Source organism: Lissotriton vulgaris, chromosome 6 (genome assembly GCF_964263255.1).
Source record: "Lissotriton vulgaris chromosome 6, aLisVul1.2, whole genome shotgun sequence".
In the NCBI taxonomy this organism is placed as follows: Eukaryota; Metazoa; Chordata; class Amphibia; order Caudata; family Salamandridae; genus Lissotriton; species Lissotriton vulgaris.
Window position 1 is genome coordinate 1,314,817,685 of NC_141694.1, and position 23,872 is coordinate 1,314,841,556.

The window sequence follows — 23,872 nt, forward strand, 5'->3', positions numbered from 1 at the left end:
GCTTGCTTCGCAGACCCGCCACGTTCCACAAAACAATTTTAAGTGTACTAGCATTATCTCTACCATGGGATACAATGTTTGAAATGTCAGTCAAGGTCGGGGAGGCCTTAGTGTTAATAATAACCACCGGGTCCAAGGCTATGCCAGTGGGTTTTATATCCTCTAACATTTGAGGTACAGGTAGTTCTACGGGATGATCACCCTGGGTGAAAGAAGAGATACTTATTTCACTTGCAGTAGCATCTGGTCAATCAACTGCGTCCAAGCAGTCATAGCGATTGTGGTGAAAACAACTATCAACATTTGCAGGTGGCATGGACCAATCTCCTCGTACTACTCCCCTCCTACGCCCAGGAACCAAGGTCCATCCGTCAGGTTGAGAGGAAAAATGGCCGGGGAGGTAGAAATAGGTTAGAGGGAGGGAATGAACAGTCGTGCCTGTGCTAGGGTATCTCCAATTGCAAATGAAATCGACAATTCTAGGGTTACTGAAATTAATCAAAATACAATCTCCCCTTATGTTTTTAGCCAAATGTCCCACCCATGGAGTCCTGCGAATCATAAGTATTTTGCCTGCTAGGTATGGGGGCAAGGGTCTATTCACATTTAGCCAGTGTATCACTCTGTTCCATAATTTTGTGGGGCTTTCCCTTTCATTTGTGGCCAATTCTGGAGCTCCCGCTAGCACCACCACAAATGGACAAACCTCCGGAGGTAGATTTAAGATCTTTTTACCTGCAATGAGTTGGTTGACCAATTCCCCCCCATCAGGCATGTTTTGATCTGGGGTTTTCGTTCTTTGAGATAAGCTATTCACATTGGGACGAGTTAGTTCTTTAGGGTAGGGATAGCTTCAGAAACAGGTATAGTCGTCTGGGCTGAACCTAAATCTGCTAACTCCTTGTTGGTCACTGGAACGGGAACTATTTCCTTACGGATTTTAGGAGGTTTAGACAGTTTTGCAACTGGGGGTGGAACAACTCTGAGAGTGGGTTCAACAAGGCCCTTGACATCACGTTCGATCCTTTTCAAGTGGGCCTCGATCTTGCTCAACCTCTCTTCTAATGGAGCTAACAGGAGCCTAATGGTGTCATAGACAGCACTAGGCTCCACCTCCAACACCCTCTGTGGCATTTCCTGGCTTGGTAACCCCCTTAAAACCTCTGCAGCCCTGCTTTGTGGAACGGGGTCTATCAGTCCAAGAGGTGATTTAACGACTCCTTGCACCGCAATAGGTGAATTTGCTTTCTTGCCCTTGCGGCCTTTGTTTCTCCTCCCACCTGCTTTATTAGGTGACTGGTATTGAAAGTGGTTTCTAAAGCCCACAACAAATTCCTTAGCTCTGTTTTCAAAATTCAACCAGCTCACCACAAACAACTGCATGTTATCCTTTATTATTCTATTTGCAGTGCTCAACTAGGCCATTACTGCGCGGATGATACAAAAAAGTTGTAATATGCTTTATGCCCCAATGAGACAAACATTCCTAAAATTCATTTGATATAAATTGCACTCAATTATTACCGACTAAGTTGAGGCACCTCTCTCAAGAAAATACTTTGCAGGAGGGTGTGGCCTGGTGGAGGAACAAGATGGCTGCTTAAGCCTGAAGCTCCGGAGTCCACGCCAGCATTGCTTGACCTGCACCACGCCCGGCTGACCTATTGTTTTCCAAAGTAGCATGGTGGGGTGTGCTGCATCCATCCGACCCGATGAGCTGTGACTCGTATTCCTGGTCCTTGACAACGGGACTCAGAGGCTGGGAGCAGTTGAGGCCTGATACAGCCGTCAGAGGCCCTGCAATGGCAGGGGTCTCGGGCGAGCCTTTGGAAGGGGCTGCGGCTGCACCTGGCCGCTCTGCCATATTCGCGGCCTGCGCGACCTCCAAGACTCCAAGACTCCAACTGATGGCGCCCTGACTGGTGGGCTCAATAACATCGAAGCCATCCACCCGCTCATGCACACTGCTTTGAGTCTGCAATTGGCAGTGAGTTTTACAGTGTGATCATGCTATGATCCCAGCTGGTTTTAGCCTCTGTGCTGCCAATGCTGAGAGGTGGTGACCGGCTACTGACGGCTTGTCGGGTGCAGCACTATGATTTTAACGAACTGATGCCTACCTGCTACATTAAGCTAGTCGTATGCTGTGTCTGCTGAAGCTGTGAGCTGGTGCATATGCTCCTTTTCCGACATGGTGCACAATACTCAAAGATCCTGACTATACTGGCTCACACAGCATGCTGACTGCAATTTTGGTGAGCTGCCTCAATCGATGAGTGATCTTGCCTGCTACTGATTAGTGCTGGTCTCTAGTGTCTGCGCCCCACCTGAAACCTACAGGGGCATGCTCAGTACATTGCTGCTGAGACACCACCTTGAGCGCTTTCAATACACGCTTATAAACTGACAACCTATTGGCTTGCCTGCTGTCCCTGACTGTGTCAGACCCAGAAGTGCAGTTATCAACTACACTTACATGCAGATCCTCAACTTCTCCTGACAGACATCGCCCCGGGCCTCTTCTACCTCCCAGCACAATGGGGCTCTCTGACTCCCGTCAATGCCAAATCTCTTTTGATACGGCCAAGACCCCTCGGCGTGGAGATGACGATGGCTCCCATGGGGCAACATCGGACACTGTGCCTGAGGTAACAGCCACTATACTAGCTGAGCTGCGGGCAGGGTTCAGATTAGTGAACACCCGCTTGGACACACTATTGGACCGACTAGAGAGCATGGATAAAAGAACTGAACAGCATGAAACATGCATTTTTGCCACCGAACAAGGCATTTCGGATCTTGAAGATGGAGGCTCCTCTGGCACCAAATGTATTGATAAACTTGAGAGGATTCTCAAACAAACTGCCACAGAAGCAGAGGACTTGGAGGTGAGATCATGTAGAAATAATATAGTCATAGCGGGAATCGCAGAGTTCACCAACACTAGTCGCATGGTCATTGTCTGCTCACGGAACTCTGCGGCAGGGAAGCTTTTTCATCCATGTTGCATATCGAAACAGCTCACAGGACCCTCGGCCCATGACCGGTATAGGGAGCATGCTCCCGATTGATACTAGCCAAGATTCTCAAATATCAAGATCGCAACACAATTCTATGCCTCACTCCAATTGTGCAAGAAGCCCGCCGCAAGTTTACTGATGCTTTTTCCAAAAGGCTAATATAAAATACTCCATGTTATACCTGCCACAACTATGAGTACCACTAAATGGCAAGACCCATATCTTTGACTCTCCTGCTGAGGCCATACAATTTTGCAAGCGGAACCATATTGGACGGGACCCGCCAGCTGACGAATTTTATGCAAGGGAATGACAACAAAATGGTTGTTGTTTTACCCCGTATACATGTGCCACCAACCTTATCCTTTTATTATATACCTTTATAAATGTCTGTGCCCACTGCTGAGGTCGAGAATGTGCCATTAAAATGCATAACTTGGAATGTACAGGGGTTATCCAACCCACAGAAGGGGCACCAAGTACTGTCATACTTAACCAGACATGACATACAGACAGCTTATTTGCTGGAAACCCAGCTTGCTCCTGGTTGTCTTAGCCACTGCACTACCTTTTGCGGGGAAATTGTTGTTTTGCAAACTACAGCATGCACGCTAGAGGTGTGTGCATTCTAGTACACAGGGTGACCCCTTTTGTATCATGTGAAATAAAGGTAGATGCTGAGGGTCACTATCTGTTAGTCTCTGGCATGCTAGCTAACATGCCCCTCCTACTGGCTAACATCTACACCCCCAACGAGGATGCTCCTGAATTCTTCACTGACATTTCCACACACCTTAATCGATTGCAAGCCTACACAGTGCTTATTGGGAGCAATTTCAATTTCACTATCGATCCCTCTGTGGATTTGACTGGTACAGGGCTCATTATCAAACCTCACTCCCTCTAGGCATTCTCTACTGTCATTCAATCCTCTGCAGGCAGACGCCTGGTGTTCCAATCGCTTATTTGCTAGGAGTTACACTTTTTATCTGCCCCACACAGATCCTGGTCTCGTACTAATCATTGGTATCTTACCCCAAATGTAACACTAGCACTTACTGACTTCGAACACCTCCCCAAGACCTTACCGGAGGACTCCCCGGTACTCCTCACTCTCCAACTTCCCAAGGCTGCACTGGCTCGCGCACCCTGGCACCACCCCACAAATGCCCTTCTTGATGACGTTTTCCTGTCTGAAGTGAGGCATGCAATAAATTAATATTTTCAGCTCCACACAGGAACCGTACAGCAATGCTCAATACTTTGTGGGTGGTTTTAAAGCATACATCAGAGGGGTGTGCATAGCCAAGTACTCTGGATTGCTGCACTTCATACAGGGAGGGCTGACAATCTTTGAGCATGCACTGAAGGACCTTGACATAAAAACGCTTACCAATGGTTCCCCTTCATGCAATAATTCCAGGATCTGGCTTCCCGAGAAGTCAATTACCCTGGTAAATATGTACAGGCTTGGGTCTATGGTGAGGGTGAGAAGCCAGGATCAACACTGGCTGGACTTCTACTCCCCACCTTAGCAGGCTTCATCAATCACACTCCTTCAACTTGACGATGGCTCCACTGTCACCAGCAGTGACAATATAGTTGGCACTTTTCTTAACTATTATACTCGGCTGTACACATTGTAGATGCAGTCGTAAATTACCTGGCAGATGTTGCCATGATTTGGTTAGATGCAGGACGGCAGCAATTTCTTGATTCCCTGTCTCATGCAATGAGATTACACAGCCATTGATGGCCCCACACCTGCTTGAGGTTTATGTGGAGTCCCTGACTCATGGAAGCCTCCCACGACAATGTGCGAAGCCATTACTACCTTATTGCTCAAACTAGACAGACCCCCAGAAAAGTGCACCTTTTATAGGCCATTGTCATTAATGAATTATGACAATATTACTTTAGCAAAGGTTCTTGCCACTCGCCTTTCCCTACTTATGGACAAAATAATTTCTCCATTACAATTGGGGCTCACCCAAAATTGTTCTACATCAATTAATTTGCTGAATATATTCGTTACACGTCGAAAAAGCGATTGACTCGCTATAATGGCCTTTCCTATTTGCTACATTGAGTAAACTGAGTTCCCAATGGCTTCTGAGAGCTTGTTTGCCTTCTCTATACTACCCCGCTGCCTCACTTAAAAGTCAATGGCACCATTACTGACCAATTTATATTAACCCACAGCACCAGGCCGGGATATCCTCTGTCCCCCTTCTATTTTTCATTGCTATGGATCCCCTTGTATGACATTTCCAGGAGTGTGACTTAAAGAGGGGTCTCCGGTTCCACTGAGGTTCCCTCCTAGCCTCCCTTTATGCAGATGATATAATGCTATTTGTCTGAGGCCCAGAGACCAACCTACCACCCTTACTCCATGAGGTAGTCCGTTTCCAAGCTCTCTCTGGTCTCACAATTAATTAGAATTGTCACAGCATTTGTCCCCTGGAATTCCCTTTAAAATTTTGTTATGCCACTATTGCACTTTTGTTAGCGAAGCGCCAGGTACCTTTGCACTAGGGTAACACATCAGTTGCAACAGTCAAGGGATGGATCCAAGACCTAGTGTGCTGTATCACTATGAGTGACACTTACGCTACTGTACAGCCGCCCACTTCCAGGCCTAAAAATATATGGCAACCGCTGCTTAAATACTTACTGCTTCACTCACCTGGTGATGGGATGCCTACCCATGCCTAAAACATATTCAGATCCAAGATGCACACTGCTAACTGTACAAAATGCGTACATAGTCCCACAAACAGTGTGTTTGGCAGGGGTTCCCCTTGCAACAGACCCCCTAAAATGAGTTTTTCTTTCTGGATATTTGCCCTCCCTGTATGGGTGTTAAGAACTCCCCAAGTCATTGATCGACTTCCTGCCTCACATTACCTCCTTGCAAGCACTATTTACCTCTGTACATGTCCATTATTGTTGTTTTTTTATTTTACAGGAATGCACAAGCAAATTGTGTCTGTTTACAATAGATTCCTCCCATGATTTTTTCTTTACTGATGTACGTTTTTTTGTGATGTTTGTCCTTTTTCCAAATAATCAGTAAAGAAAGATATATATATATTTTTTAAATGCCTTGCAAACACATTGCCACTTCCTCAGTGTTGGGTGTTTTTACAAATTTCACCTCCATCTATCTAGTTCCACAATCCACCAAAACCAAATCGTACCTTTACCTCTAACACAACACATGCATAGGTCCGATAATGTCCAAACCCAATTTGGACCATGTTTGTTCCAGAATAGATATAGCCTCCACAGGACTGCAAAAGTTCACCTCAGTTTTATCACTTACAGCACATGCAATGCTCTTGCTCACAAAGTGTTCCACTGGTAAGTCCATACCCGGCCACCAAAACATTTCTCTGAACCGTCTTTTCATGGCTCTCATACCCATATGCCACTCATGAGCTAAGGTCAATGCTTTGTTCTGCATCGTACATGAACCATAAGTAACTCCATTCTTCTCCTTCTAATCCATCCTCAGTTCCTTAATTTTAAAGTGGCAACCTAGATAAGCAGTTCACAAAGACGTTTTTGGCACCCAGAATGTACTCCAAATAGAACTGAAATTCCAATATCCTGTAATGTCATTTGGCTATATGAAGCATGGCATTGCCAGCGCCGAGCGTGGTGAACACACCCATCAAGGGTTTGTGATACATACTAATAGTAAATTCGGTGCCCCAGAAATAATTCCTGAAATGGTCAATACCCCACCAACATGCTAGGGCTTCATGTTCGATGACGGCATAGGTCGATTCCCCACCTTGCAGTGGCCTTGAGGCAAACACCACAACTACTTCTCTGCCATCTCTTTTCTGTAAAAGAACTGCCCCCAAACCATGCTGACTAGCATTTGTCACCACCACTGAAGAATCACAGGTGTCAAATGGTTTCAAGGGAAATAGCAATGGCTGATTCATTCTTAATGATCTGAAACTCCTGATCTTGATTATCAGTCGTACAAACTGCTGATTATTTTTCATTAGGGCTCTCATGTGAGAGGTTTTCTCAATACAGTTGGGATTAAAGCGGGCATGGAAATTATCACAAGCCAAAGAATAAGCAGAGCTGATTCTTACTCTGAGGCACTGGAAAATCTTTGATAGCTCTAACCAGACTATATTTGGGTTCTTGTACCCCCTAGGAAGACAGTTTGTAATCCAAATAATCCACAAATATACTGTGAATTTACATTTGGCTGCTTTCAATGTAACTCCTTTTTCAGTTAAAATGGTTAAAACCATGCCTACAGTCTTGTGACTTTCCATATTGTTCCCATACACTAAAATAGCATCCTGGAAGCATTTCAGGTTGGCAACCCCTTTGAGCATAGCTTCCACCATGCTCTGAAAGAAAGCTGAGGCCATCCCTCAAGGCATTGTTTGAACCTAAATGCACCATTTAGAATAACAAATGAGGTAAGATGACCACTGTTTTTGTGTAAAGCTATCTGATAATATGCAGAAGACATATCCAGAGTAGTGAACACTTTTGTTCCTTTGTGAAAACCTAGCATTTCAGTGATATTAGGCAATGGATGTCTATCCACCCATGTAATTCCATTAAGATTGCATTTGTCTATGCACATCCTTGAACTACCATTCCTTTTTCTAGTAAGAACTGCAGGTGACAACCGCTCAGAGGTCTCAATAGGTTCAATTATGCCTTGTTCACTTAGGGATTTAAATTCCAGCTCCATTTCCTCCCTCATGGCCTTAGGAATCCATCTCGCCCTATGAATAATTGGTTTCACACCATCTTTTAAAATTATGTGATGGGAAAAACCTTTAATCTTACCAAGTTTCTCACTGAAAACTTAAAGAAACGCTCTTTCCCACACTCGCTCCTCAACTGTCCCTAGAAACATGGATTTCCCCTTTAGCAAAACTTGTTCAGAACTTATCAGATCTAAAATGATCCATAGATTCTTCTGCTCCAACCACCCTAAAAGGCAAGACCCATCCTTCGCATAAACTGTGGCATGGGTGTTATGTCCTTTAAGACTAAAGGTACATTCAAATTCGCCCAGCACTTCTTCAGGTTTACCCCCATATGCCACAAGTCTGATTAGAGACTTCTTTAACTCAATATTATCAAACTTCAGCCATTCATCAGGACTAATCAAGGTAAAAAAAATAAGTAGGATTATGTAAAGGTGGACTGCAAGATTTAGAACACGTTCTCTTTGCCTGTCCAAATAAGTCTGTAGTAGCAGCCAGGAACAGATATGTAACACTGATCAAAACAAAATGTAATATTAACTCTGTCCAGAATCTGATTTCCCTCTGCAACGCACCACCTAATGAATTTGTGTGTATTAACATGTACACATTTTAAAATCATTCTTAAAATTATATTAGAACGATAATTTTATTACTAAAACTGTAATTTTTATTGTCAAATATTTGCTGTTCTCGGAAGAGAACTGAATCAAATAAAATATTTCAATTATTTCAAGTAGGATCAGCCATCAAGGGTACAGAAATCACATTGATGTCTGTTAGAAAGTGCCATCTTTCTTGCATTGGTATGCCCCCACGTTTTGCTGAACTGCTGATTTGCTTTGACTGAGTGTGCCCTGGGCTCCTGCCAACCAGGTACCCAGGGCCTGTGTTCCTTCCCTAAAGCTGTATTGAAACAAAACCCAATTGGCATCTCTGGTCACCTATCAGTCCATAGTAAATGGTACCCTAGGTCCTCAGGGCATGGTGACCAGAGAAGACCCCCAAGGGCTGCAGCATTTATTCTGCCACCCTTAGGGGCCCTGTACCCTGACACCCACACACTGCATTTGCAGACTGAGTGTCTCAGTACAGAACTAAACATAGAGTTGACATGGCCCACATCCCTGTGTGCCATGCCCACAAACCCCACAGCCCTGGCATACATCAGTCACCACTCTAGCTGGGTGCCCTATGCCAGTGGTGTAGACACAGGTGCAGGAGCCCTGTGCCCCTACAGTACCCAGGGCCATTCCTGGGCACTGTAAGTGTGGTGCTGCCATTTAAGATTATATGGTGCTTGGAGGTCGTCATTACGAACTCCACAGCACCAAGATGGCTTCACTGAAGACAGAGAAGTTTGGTATTAAACTGCTCAGCACATTAAACCCGCACTGATGCCAGTGTGAGGTTTAATGAAAAATGCACCAGAGGGCATCATAGAGATGCCCCCCGAAACCTAAACCTACCATCCACGTCTGGACTGAGAGGCTGCCTTGGCTGCCACACAGCAGAAATATTGCTGGACCCCTGGGTGGAGAGCCCCCGCTCTCCTGGGCCTGCAACAATGCACATCCTGGGTGAGGTGCTAGGTCTCCTCCCCCGGGATAGGCAGGGGAAAGCTTCAAAGGCATCGCCTCTGTGAGCTTCTCCAGACCATTTGCTGTACCCAGTTCTGACCCTCACTGTGGCAGAAAGACTGGTAGGAAACCCTACATCAGGAAAGTGGGTGTGCCAGCCTGTGCCAACCCCACCCCTCAGGTAGGGAAGGCAGGGTGAAGCACGACCCCGGGCTCCAGCCATCTTGAAGATGGGGAGCCCTGCCCAATCCCAGCTAGATTCCTGCCCCCCTCCCACTGGAGAGGAGCAGGCTAGGGGGTGTACCCACCCCAGGACAGGGACCTATTGGTACCTGCCCTTACCCTACCTGTAACTCCCCTAAATTCAATATTTAGGGGCTCCCTGAACCTTCCTTCCTCAGATCCCGATAAGAAAAGAAGAAAGAAGATCAAGAAGAAGAAGACACACCGTGCAGCTGCTAACAACAGGATAATACCGACTGACTGGGACCCAGCCCTACCGGCCTGTCGATCCTGGAGCCTGCTCCTGCTTAATCCCGGCAAATACTGAGGACAGCAACCTCGTGACACCCCGAGGACCTGCCTGCCTTGACTCTCTTAAAGAATGAGACTCCCATAAGCAGAGGCTCTGCTTCAACAACCACCCCCCTGGTGCCAGCCAGGAAGCTCAAGACCTGCCCACTCTCTACCCACCGAGCCTGGCCCGTGCCTGAGTGATCCAAGACTATGAGGACATCCCCCCGGTAACTGGGACCCAAAGTCCAGTGCCCAAAGACCTTCCTCGACGAACCAGGCGACGCCTGCAGCCTCAAGAACCAGAGACCCCACAACCGCGACCAGCCAAGGGTAAGATTCCCAACACCAAAAGACACCTCTGCACCAGGCTCCCTGCAGCCCCACGTGCTTGTCTTTGGGGTACCTACCTCTTCTCCAAGATCCAAACTTTCCTCTCGAAGTGGTGGTCGCACCTGAAGAATCACTGTCCCCGAGTCTGCAGCCTTTGTTTCCTTTTTACTTTTCCCATTGAACAGCATTGACCGCCCGACGGCTCAAAAGCACCCTGCACTCAGCTGCCCGAGTGCCTCTGGCTGTGCAACCTTTGACCTATCCTACTTCCCCCTTTGCCCCGAGCAAGTGACCAGGAGCCCAGCGCCCACAGCCGTGTGGCCTGCTAGTCAGCAGCCACCAACTGGAGGCCCCTACCACTTGTTGGATAACATTGGGCCTAACTACCTCTGCACCCGGCTGCCCCTGTGCCACTGAGGGTGAACCAACTGTACCTACCTGACCCTGGGGGACCCCTGAGTCTATGCCCAGAACCCTAACTTCACCAGTCGAGTACTGGCCTGGAAACCGGTAACTCACTTACCTGCCAAGTGGGAAGTTTTGAGAACTTAAAATCTTCCCATGAAATCAACTAAATTCCGAATTCCGAAGTACTCACCTGTGATCAGGAGAGCAGCCAGTACTGCATCTTGTAGCGCAGTATTGAACCGCGAAAGTAATCTTAGCCGGGTTTACTAGTAATTTTTCTCCATAGGATTCCATTTTGTGCTTTTCTGTGAAATTTCTTCTGTGTACTTTTGAAAACTTTAAATATTCTTTAAAAATCATACCAAATACTGAAACTTAATTACTTACTTGTTTTAAGTTGAAACCCCAGTGCTGGACCTAGGAGCCCAGTACTGGATTACAAGAGTAACAAGATCCGGAAAAGCCGCCGTGGAAAATTTATGATTTCCGCAATTCTAATATGGCTGACGGTGTCTGATAAAAACCGCCAGCCATGTTAGAGCTTTTCCGCCGCGGTCGGAAGGCGACCGCGGCGGAAATGCTGCGGAAGGATTTTGAGACCCACCGCCATCCTAATTTGGCGGTGGGTCTTTTGTGCCTCAGCAGCGGTTTTCCCGCATCCTCCGGGCCGGCGGTGGCTTCCGCCGGCCCGGAGGATGTGGGAAAACCGCGATCCTAATGAGCCCCTTAGTTTCTGGTACTGCACACTGTGAAACTGTGTTTATCCACTCCTAGAACCTGCTCTATTTTTTTTTCAGAAGGATTACTCCAGCTCAAACGAGATGGATATCCTGTATGCTTTATTACAAGTACCATACAATATGATACACTTGAAAAAAGGCAGGCTGGATATACATTTCATCTGTAATAGTGAAACTAGTTTGTCAAACACTAATTCAGGTCCTTATCATTTTCAATGTCTAAGCTGCCTTTCACCCTTTTGCACATAACATGGGTAAATTTAGACTCTGGAATGCTGCCCATCACCTCATCAGATCAGGGGAGATTCAGGCCTTTGCCACTCAAGCCGAGCATTATAGCCATGTAAGAGATGTCTGTCTAACTGTTGGGAATCTTGAAACTGAGATAAAAACACTGGTGTGACTGTTGCTCTGAAGGCAGAGCACATGTGTCTTTAGTCACTTCGTCAGAGTTTTTTGTTTTTTCAAAGCAAACACCCAAAGTGTGTCAAGGTTATTATTCGATTTTCCTGGCAAAAATTGCCAGGTTTCTCATACCGTTTCTTGGAAGGGGAATCTAGTGACGGTCACACTCTATAAATAGGGCGACGAGTGTGATTGCTACTATGACCTAACAGACCAGTGGAAGACAGGATATCAAGCATGGCTGTTTTAACAACATTATAGGCCCCCGGGCAAAGCAATCCACTGGGCCCTGCCTACACAACCACTCACAGGAATACAAATGTAAATGATCGCCAATGGTCACATTCTGGTCTGTGTATAGATAAGAATGGGGCTCCTATGCTCGTGGGGCCTCCGAGCGCCTGCCCAGGATGCCCATGAGTTAAGCTGCAAAGCAATCCTTTTCATGTTTTGCCCCTATCCCTTGAAATTTTATTCCGGAGGACTTTAAAAGGCTTCTAATGTATCTTCTAAAAGGCTCTGAAGAGCCCTTTTTTTCATAACATACTTCTCGTTTTAGTTCTACTTAGCCACATTTCGGTGTCAGTAGTCTTTCTTTATTTAACAAGAAAAATGTCATTCTAAGTCATGCTTCTCCAACAAGTAGCTCGTGAGTTACTGGTAGTTCTCCAGCTACCAGTAAGTAGCTTGCCTGTGCGCACCCCAGCCTAATAAATAAAAAGCTTTTGCTTGGATGCATTTAACATATGCACCACAAGATTGAAAAGTGTGTATTCAAGATGACAATATGTGTCTTTTTAGAACTCGAGCTGATGTTGGAAGAAAAATTGATTCATTTCTAAAATATATTTAAGGTGATATTTGAGTGGTAAATCATGAGGGCATGTGGATACGTAGTACTAAAATTATAATCTCTCTGATATGGGGGCATCACAGGTAACATGTGTTAACCATGTAGAGTTGGCATTTCAAGTTAAAGCCTTCTTCACATTACTGCTGGCAACCCTGCCTGATGCACTGAGGTGATCACTGCTGGCCATGTTGCATGGATTGGCCACTACTAGCACTCGCATAATATTAGTAGCTTGGTATAGTTTTCATTGAAAAGGAGTAGCTCTTATTACAGAAAAGGTTGGAGACCTTGTTCTAAATTCATATTGTAGTCTCTGCAATGCAAAAGGAAGTGTGTGTGTTTGTGTGTGTGTGTGCGTGCGTGTGAGTCAACCTGCATGCGTGACGTTTGTTAGTGGATGATGGTGTGTACTTGTTTGTGTATATGTTACAAATAACGAATACTAGGTAGCACAAATATGCCTATTTCCAGCAGGATGTATATTTGGTAAGTGGTGTTTTAACGGAAGATGGCTCGTGCAGAGGCAGCTGCCAGAGTCCACACTTTTCTCACAATACGTCATCCTTTCTCTCCTTGGTTATGTCAAGCAAATTGGTCCTTCAGGTCTGCAATTCAAAGCCACGCTTAGGAACACGCTCAACTCACTCTAACCTCAGGCCAGCTGCGATTTTCAGCTAGACGGCTACTCGGTTCATCCCAATGGACATGCTCAACACAGAAGAAGTAATGTAACCTTCAGTGAAAAGAAAATAACAAGGACATCATGATGAAGCTGCCCTGAATTCTGCATTTTTAAGCTGCCCGAATCTGTTTGCCTTCAAATGGTGATTCATGCACTAAAAATGTCACTTAGCGTCAGTATATTTGGACTGCAAATCGTCTCTATGTTATTTTCATCCTTGATTGCATTTTGAGACCCACACCTGTCACACTCACAATCTTAGACGACTTCTGAGTCAGCACAGCAACATGGGCTTGGTTCACTGGGGCTGAAAATCACAAATTTCACCCTTTCAATCAACGGCGCCTCCTGCTAGGAAGCAGCTCCCACAGTCATCTACAGTTTTCCGAATATCATGTTTTACAGCTGCACAGCACAGTGATGTAGCGCTTCACAGGCAGATGGTTCCTGTCAGACGGATTGAGGCACTAGGTAAGTGCCATTCTTCCCCTCACCTCAGTGCATGCAAGACGGCTGTGCTACAAAGCAGGCTGTTCAAAACAGAATTTCAGGTGCTTTATTTCCTTTTTACCTTACATTTTAATTGAACTTTAATGCTAACCACCACGGACCACTGCCTACTCTTAAAAAACGAAAAGCAAACTATTCATTTTTATTTTAGAAATGCACCCCTTTAAAGGAAGACGGGCTGCAATCACAAACATGGTGGTCTGCTGACCACAGCAGGCCACCATCCCCGTGCTTTTTGCGATTCCTAGGGGGTCGCAAGTTGTGACCTACCTCATTAATATTCATGAGGTAGGTCATTTGCGATCCCCTAGGAATCGCAAAAAGTGTTCAACACACTTTGGCCCACATGCATCATTGTGACATTTTGCACTTCCTAATTTGCGAAAAATAAGGAATCGCAAATTAAGAAGTGCAAAATGCTATGCATCATTTTTTTCGGTATTTCTTTGTGATTCGGTAAAAATCGCAATTTTTACCGAATCCCAAAGAAATACCGAATTCTTAAGTTAATTTTCGCAATTCCCATTGATTCCTATGGGCCAAAAGGCCCATAGGAGTCAATGCAAATTGCGAGTGGCACTTAGAAAATTTCATGGGTGCAGGGGGGGGTCCAAAGGACCCCCCCATGCACCCCTGAAATGTATTTTTCGCATCATGTTGCACACACACATGTCCTAAGGACATGTGTGTCCGTAACATGAATATTGAAAAAAAAGCATTTTCAACATTTTAAACACTTTTTCCAAATTTACCGAGTGGTTCAACCACTCGGTAAATTTGGCACCCTATTTGCGAATTTTCACTTTTTAAAATAATGATGCATTGCTTTTAAGAAATCGCACATCTGCGACTTCTTAAAAGCATCCGCAATTTTAGAACTCGCAAACATGTTACGAATTCTAAAATTGCTTCATGCATCCCAAAAAGCACTTTTGCATTCGCAAACGGACGATTTTAAGAAATCGCACCGTTTGCGACTACAAAAATGCTTGATGCATGTGGGCCTTTATGGCATGCCGTTTTTCAATTTCCTCTTTGCGAATCACAAGGATTCACAATTAGGAAATCACAAAATGGTTTCTTCATGCATCTGGCCCATGGAGTGTTTGGTCTTAAGAGAACAGTTTCAGAATTAACAAGATTTTTGTGCATTGCAACAAAGAGTTCTTAAGCATTTCAGCAACTCTTGCATGACTTTTGCTCAGAAAAATGTTTTTAAATCCATGGACCTCCCTATTTGCTTACAAGTTTCAGGATTTAGGCCCACATGCATCAAGCACTTTTGCATTCGCAAACGGTGCGATTCCTTAAAATCGGCCGTTTGCGAATGCAAAAGTGCTTTTTGGGATGCATGAAGCAATTTTAGAATTCGTAACATGTTTGCGAGTTCTAAAATTGCGGGTGCTTTTAACAAGTCGCAGATGTGCGATTTCTTAAAAGCAATGCATCATTATTTTAAAAAGTGAAAATTCGCAAACAGGGTGCCAAATTTACCGAGTGGTTGAACCACTCGGTAAATTTGGAAAAAGTGTTTAAAATGTTGAAAATGCTTTTTTTTCAACATTCATGTTACGGACACACATGTCCTTAGGACATGTGTGTGTGCAACATGATGCGAAAAATACATTTCAGGGGTGCATGGGGGGGTCCTTTGGACCCCCCCCCCCCTGCACCCATGAAATTTTCTAAGTGCCACTCGCAATTTGCATTGACTCCTATGGGCCTTTTGGCCCATAGGAATCAATGGGAATTGCGAAAATTAACTTAAGAATTCGGTATTTCTTTGGGATTCGGTAAAAATTGCGATTTTTACCGAATCACAAAGAAATACCGAAAAAAATGATGCATAGCATTTTGCACTTCTTAATTTGCGATTCCTTATTTTTCGCAAATTAAGAAATGCAAAATGACACAATGATGCATGTGGGGGAAAGTGTTTTACATTTGTTTTAGGAAGGGACCTTCCGAATAGCAATTCAATATCAACAAAATGTGACACTGTCAGCAATTGCTTAGTGTTTTCATTCTAGGTGTGAAAGAGAAGGTTACTTTACATTTAGGGGTGGAAGACAAGGACAAAGCTTGTTGGCGATATCTACAACTGTGCTTCCTAAACGCCTGCAGCCCACATGATTATGATCAAAGGTGAGCCAAAGGCTCTCTTAGGTATCTTTGATTCTCATGTTTAAATCTAACCTTGCAACAGGGTTTGCAAGAAACAGCAGCCACAGGTTAAAGCAGTTAAAATGCATTGAACATAATTCGGAGACAAAGGGTATACCAAAAATAGCAAAATGTAAAATAACAATATGCATTTTTTTCAGAAATTACTAGGATATTGAAGACTCAAAATGGAACAAGAATATCACAACACCAAAAAAATGGTTTTAAATGGCTAAGACCGCTATAAACATTATCCAAGAAACTAATTTAACTTATGGTAAAAGAAAAATGCTCAAGAAAAGAGTCATTTACACCTTGGCTGGTGACCCACGTGCCTGCCAAGTAAGCAGAGGCCATGGTCTCAGCTCCCCTGCCAGAGGAAAGCCTGTGGGATTTAGACAGGCAAGCCAGGATTGCTCCACTGTGGGATTAGTGAAATACTGAGTGAATTTCATGTTGTTTTTTTCCCACTCCTCATTTCTGCTTGTTTTAAACAAACAAACTCCTAAAGCAGAAATCTGTTTTTGTAAAGCAAATATTGGTTCTGACACCTATTGAGTTAAGTGACCGTATTGTGACTCTTCCTCATCTGCAAGGGTGGCCATCATATTGACCAACAGCAGATGAACCACATGTTCATGAGTGATAGCCAGTTAAGTCAGTTTGAGGTGGCTGACCCACAGACTTGGTGGGGCAGGAGCCCTATAATTTATTGAATGGCTCTACTCCACCAAACTTTATTTTGGGGTTAAGACTCACGGCTGGTAAAGCCAATCAGGGACATAGATGGCATATGGTAGAAGGTTGCTATGTGAGAAACAAGGACCCCCTGATATGGATCAAGATTCTGGGACAGGGTAAACAATGTATGCAAAGTAACACTCCCAGGCACACAAATAAGGTACTGGCACAATATAGTTGGCAAACAAACTATAGTCAATAATAATAAACAACTAATTCAAATTAAGAAATACATTTTAATTCAATACAATAGAGAGAAATGATAAAAATCATTAGTTCATTGATAAGACTCGATAAAATAACATTGTAATTTTACATATGTTTTCACAGTTAAAAAGAAATATATTCTAAAAAGTGGATGGTTTCCTGTCAACCACGATGCTAGACAGAGAGGCAGAAGTAACAATAGCTCGCCAGAACCTGATGGAATTTCTGGTGACTACGGACTTGAATGATTATATCACTGTGGAAACACCTGAATCTAGGGTCCCACATAAATTATATGAAAAACACTCCAAATGGAGGAGGACAAGCCCAGGAAAGTTAGAGGTCTCTTTTGGGAGAACCTGACATTTGGCTTTGACATACCATTAGCTGAATAATATTGGCCACCAGCATTCATCATGGACCGCCCTAGGGGAGAAACATTAATTTTACCAGCCTTTTCCGACCCTGTACCCAAATATCTAAAACACACATATGCACAGGAGTGCCCTAGCCCCGGCATTATATATACACCATGTTGGATGGGATGAGGATTCAACCCACCACATAATTCCATTAAAAAATACTCCAACTCCACAGAGGCAATATCCAATAAAGCAAGAAGCTAAAAAACAGGTCTGGGAGATCTTATATGAACGTGAATACCAAGAGGTGATTTAAACTTGCACCTCTAAAATGAATAATCCTTTGTTTCCAGTAATGAAACTTGACAACACATATCGTCTAGTTTTGGATTACAGACATTTAAACACTTGCATTAAAACATTTGCAGTACAAAATGCACACAGTGCTGCATTAATGAATAATACTGTGCGGAAAATTTACAAAACAACACTAGATATCTCAAATGGATGTTTTGCCAAAATACATCACCTGAAAGCAGGTATTTAACTGCATTCTCCACGTTAGGCTCTCAGAGGCAATTTTGTAGACTCCCCAAAGGGTATAAGAACAGCCCAGGTTTTTTTTCGGCCAGAGTAACCAAATTATTTCAAAATCTGGATGAAAAGGCATTGTCCTATGTGGATGATATTAATCTAATGGATGATGACCTGGAGGAACACTGGAACAGAGCAAATACCATAATATTGGGGTTTGTGTCTCGAGGCTGCACATTTAATTAAAGAGAATCAAAGATAGCCCATCTCAATGTCCTTTTACTGGGACACAAGATTTCAAATGAAAGAAAAAGCTTAGCAGCTAACTTTTTTGAAAAGTATGCACTACTACAACCTCCAAAATCATTAAGGAACTTACAATCACTACTTGGATTCCAGAACTTTGGCAGAAGAAACATTTTGGATTACGCAGAAAGAGTTAAACCTTTCCATGATTTGATAAAACCAGACTTTTCAGTTAGACAATGGACACTGGAACACACAGATATTCTTCGTTCCCTACAAGCTGATATGATAGCTTCAAAACACTTACAGACACGCTTTAATGTATACAACTTAGTGATCCGTATAGTTGCGGGTCAATCAGGATACACCCACATAACATATAATGAAGGTGAAACAGTACCAATAGAATACAAATCCCATTTGTACACAAATGCTGAGATGTGCTTTGCATCAACAGAAAACATTCTTACAGCAGTACATACTGCTGTAGTGAGAGAAAGAGCACCGGCACATTGGAAGCGAATAATTGTCGTAACCCTGGTACCGGCTTTAGAGGCTCCTACAAAGGCTAGCGTTCCTACTGCTAAAGCTTTACATCCGATATGGATACAATTGACCAATTCTCTTACTGCAAGTGATGTAGAAGACAGGTATAACCCAAGTTTAAAAACACAAGCATTCCTGCAAGACGAACAAGAATATCCTCCCCCGGAGGAGGAGCTTAGCGGGCATCTAAGATGGTCGCGTGAGCACAGAGCTCCCCGGACCCTCGCCGCTCCTCGCAATTTATCCTGAGTCTATCCTGATTTCTTGGACAGCTCTTCAGGGATGACCCTCAGCTGAGTCCAAAACTCTTCTCAGAATTGAAATCGGCGGCCGAAGTTATGGTACTTTGAAGTTCTCTGGCCCACCTGGAGGCTGTGCCGGGGTCTTGGCCACTTGTGGATCCGGGACGGAGTTGAACAACAACGGCAGTGGGCCTCCCTGGAGACCGTACCTCTACTTTCGGTTTCGTTCCCGGATCTCCGCACGGTCGGATTGAGAGACCGCTTCGCCCGGTCGGGGACCAGTCCAGCCCCCACTTAGCCTCTGAATACTTTTCTCATTTCAACTCTTTTACTGCATCGTGCCTTTTCTCGGTCCTGCGAGCCAGCTCTCGTGGTCTCGTTGGCGCCCGGACTGTCGGCGGCCATTTTCACAAGGTCGTGTGGTCCCCTCCGGAGAACAGTTTCCAGTATGACGGGAAGGGGAGATGCCGAGAGGAGGAGGACAAAATCGTCTCTATGTGGTGGACCGGTCCAGACCAATGTTATGGATCGGTACACCCAAGCTAAAGGCTCTCCTGGGCTTTCTAGCCGAACCCCGGAGGACGCCCGAGACGACTCTTCGGCTCCTGTCGAGTTGTCCTTGCAGGACATTATGGGCGCCCTCACTGGTATGAGGGAAACCATCGGCCAGCAGTACGAAGCCCTGGCTAGTAAAATTGACACGGTCGCGGTGGATGTCACCCTGATCTGGGCTGACTTGTCCAAAACGAATGAAAGGGTTAAGTCGCTCGATTTGAAGACCTCAAGCCTCACGGCTGATGTGGTGGAACTCCAAACGGAACTTGGGAATTTGAAATTGGTGAATGACCAAATGTCCCATCGGCTGGAGGACTATGAAAACCGGGCAAGACGCAAAAATATCCGCGTCATTGGGGTCCCAGAAAACCCTGAGTCTCATTCTGTGGATCTCCTGATCGAGGATCTGATCCTCACCCATCTTGCTCCCAATGGCCTGAGTAAATTCTTCGCGGTGGAGCATGCACACAAAGTTCCGGGCGGACAACCCAAGCCTGGCGCCCCTCCGAGGCCCATTATTGCGAGACTTTTTCCCTTTAGAGACCGCGATGCAATTTTGCAGGCATCGAGAGTGCATGGCCCAGTGAAATTTGAGAACTCCTCGATTAACTTTTTCCCGGACTTTACGCAACTTGTGCATCGACAACGGATGGGTTTTCTGGGAGTGAAGCGACGTCTCCGGGACCTGGGCCTCAAGTACGCCATGCTTTTCCCTACCAGGCTTCGTGTGGAATATCAGGAACTGACCTACTTTTTCGATCGACCAGACAGTGTGGGCGACTGGTTGGATTCCCTGCCAGGGCGAGGCGATCGTACGGAGCACCCTGGCGGTGCCGAGGGTGGTGAGCCTAAGCATTAGTGACTCTTTGGTCCTTGATCTCTGAACAATGGACTTTGCTCAGCTGGGTGCTATCTTTCTATTTCTGTCGCCTTGTAGTAGTCCACATTTGGGTGGTGGGTGGGAACGGGCCTCTTTCCACCTTCGGGGTCTTTCTGTAGAATGGGGTTGTTAGGGCGACAGGCACACTGCATTTTGGGGTGGTTTCTTGTACTTTTGCAGGGGTGCAGGGAGGGGGTGTTGAAATGGGTTCCAGTTGGGGGTTGGGGGGTGTGTTTCTGTTTGTGTTTTCCTTGGTCAAGGCGGCATATTGATTCTTTCTCTGATCCTGATGTCCTGCTCTTCATGGGGACCCCCATGTAACATGTTTGGGAATGGGGGGTAGTGGGCTGAAGATTATATTGTGGAATGTCAATGGTTTGGGTGATCGTTTAAAATGGGGTGTTGTTTTGCAATATCTACGACGTTTGTCCCCCGATGTGGTACTCCTGCAGGAGACGCACCTAGTCGGCAATGTGTGTCATGAGATGAATAGATGGGGTTACAGACTGGTAGCACATTCTGGATTTACCACTGGTTCTAGGGAAGTGGGTATTTTGATCCGGTCTTCCCTCCCTCTTGAGATCGATAGCGCTACTCCCGATGACAGGGGGCGCTATATCGCCCTCACTGGTAGGTGGGAGGGTAAGACTCTTTCTTTGGTTTCTGTCTATGTGCCCCCGGGGCTCCAGGCCTCTACTTTTTCTGATGTGGGTCGGTTGCTGCTGGGACTCCCTGATGGTCTTCTCCTTGTGGGTGGAGATTTCAATTCGGTACTTTCCAGCGACATGGACCGTCACCCCCCCAGGGACCTTCACGCGTCTCAATCGTGGTTGGGCGGGTTCTTGGACACCTTTGATCTGGTTGATGCCTGGAGGCTGATGTATCCGACTCTACGTCACTATACCTTTCACTCTGGTGCTCATAGGAGTCTCTCCAGGCTAGACTACTTTCTAATGCCCGCTGTCCAGTCCTCATACATCGGGGAAATCAGCCATTTGGCCAGAGGTATCTCAGATCACTCTCCTGTTTTGCTTCTTTTTGACGTGGGTTTACATACTGTGGGACGGGTTGCCCCTATCAACCCTTGGCACCCTAAGACTCGCGCCAGCCTCACTAAGTCCCTTGATCACTATTTCCTTCAGAATGAGGGGTCTGTCTCGTCCTCGGTGTCCTTATGGGAGTCCTTTAAAGCTGTTATTCGCGCACACGCCCTATCGTTAATAGCAGAGACCAAGAATGCGAGGGACGGGGTGGTCGAGAGTCTTGAGGCCGAAATATTGGGCCTAGAAGACGTGAAATGTTGGAAGACACATCAGATTTTTAAACAATGTATTGCTATCAACATTATGGTCATCACTTTTTGCACAAATCTGCTAATCCCAGATATGTTTTCACCTACCATCAATGGGAACAATGCCCAACACCGACGAAAAGCAGTTTAAAGACATTTGCACAGAAATTTCCATATTTTTCAGGGTTTAACACGTCAGACCCAGCCTCCTAATATTGTAAAGTTACACCAACAACAGCACAAAAAATATGTTGACAAACACCAAACAGATTTATTCTGCTTCCTTTATTACCCAGTTGTCTGAACAAGGTTTCAACTTTTAGAAAGACACTATAGATTTGAAATCTGTCTGGGGTACTAGAGACTGGCAGGTCCAAGGAACAGAAGCGCTATTTAGAGCATGCCTCATTCCTTGCAAATCATGTTATTAAATGTAACCGTGCAACAAATGTCCTGTCTTGGAATAGCCAAGAACAAAGACTTTAATACCACACCATCACACACCAAGGGTAACATATTATCACATGAAGGGATTACGTTAGATAAAATCATGCCATACAATAGATAAGACCCCAATTGGAAGGGATGGTTGATTAGGCCCACAGACACCAATAGATGTCAGGAAGATTCATGGGTAAAACCAAAGGGTTTAATATCCACAGGCTGGACCCAAGCTATGTACAGAGATAACATCCAGGGGTAGTGACACCATACAGTATTGGGAAGTTATGCCTCTATTGACTAAAAACCTCAACACTTACAGATATGAAACAAGACTTATCCTCACTTACAGAGGATGTGGACCTACAGGATTTTTTGTTAGGTCCAAGAAAGCCACTTCATAAACGTTTCTATTATGCTGTCTATAATTAGATTTGGAAAATAACAAGAGGCTGCAGAGACATTAAGAGAAATAGATTGTATAAACCTAGAGAAAGCTCTGACGGTGGTTGACAATGGTATAACTACACTAACCTCCAGGATACATTCACTGGGCAACATTGTATCTTCACTGGGCAACATGTATCTTCTGCTATCTTCTGCTATTAATCTACTAGAATAGGATTTAACAGAAAAACAGATCGAAATGGCCCAAAGGGGAACAAAGTATACAATGCTGCATATTGAAAAACTGGACAGATTAGCTTTTACAGTGGCAGAGTCACCGTCCACAGAATGGTTAATCCATGGCCACATAACATACCGGTCACTACTTTTTAATTTCAATATTGCCTTGAACAAATGCAGGCGGGTAGATATGAAGAAATGGGTAAGGAATTCATCAAGGAATCTTGGGAATTACCGTACAGATTCCTATGCCAGAGTGGGGATAGAGAAGTGTTTTTAATGAGTACAAACTGTGAGAACACTTTAAGTGGTTCACTCGTATGCCAGGATATAATACTGCATGGGACCTGTAATTGTTCAGTCACTTAAGGGGGGCCCCAGCTGCCGTGATCACTCCAGTGATCAGGCTACTTTTGAATGGGAGTTACTTGATGCTGAACGATCAAGGTTGCTGAGGGATGCTTCCGGGCATCCCATATCTGGTGACAGTCGGTTACAGGGTTACTTGCTGTATGCAAATATTGTTTCCACCAACACATACTTTCAGGGAGGCACCGTTATGGCCTTCGCTAAATGTTCATTAATACGGTTTGATCCTTTGAGCAGATTGAAACCCATGCTTTTACATAAGTCCGTGCCCTTAACCTCTGCTTGAGAGACTTTTGACCTCCAGATCACAAGGTCTTCAGCAGATATACAGGTGCTCATATGTACAAATTGCCCCTTCCATTTCGAAGAAATGGTAAATAGTATCTTTAACATGTCTGATACGACAGGCATCATCCACCTATTTAAGACTATAGATTCTGGACTATTAAGCACCTTTCAGATGATCCTCAGAGTTAGACCAATCTTCACAACCTCAGTATTTGGAATTTTTTTGGGAGGATTGCTGCTGATCCTGCTTCTTATAGCAGGTATCCTGATTGTTATTTTTCTGCTATGCAATGGACGTTCCAGTCGCCAAGGAGATGGAACTGGCACTCCTGGAGCGAAAATACAGTGATCGGGAAACAACACTTACAATGCAACTTTTACAACGCACTACCTTTACAACAAAACTTTTACAACGCAACATCCATTACAACGCATGCCATTACAACACAACCATTACAACGAATTTCACTACAACGCATACCACTACAACGCATGTCATTACAACGCAGTCATTACAACGCATACCATTACAATGCATACCTACACTATCCAACACTTACCCTACTGTTGCACCCCCTG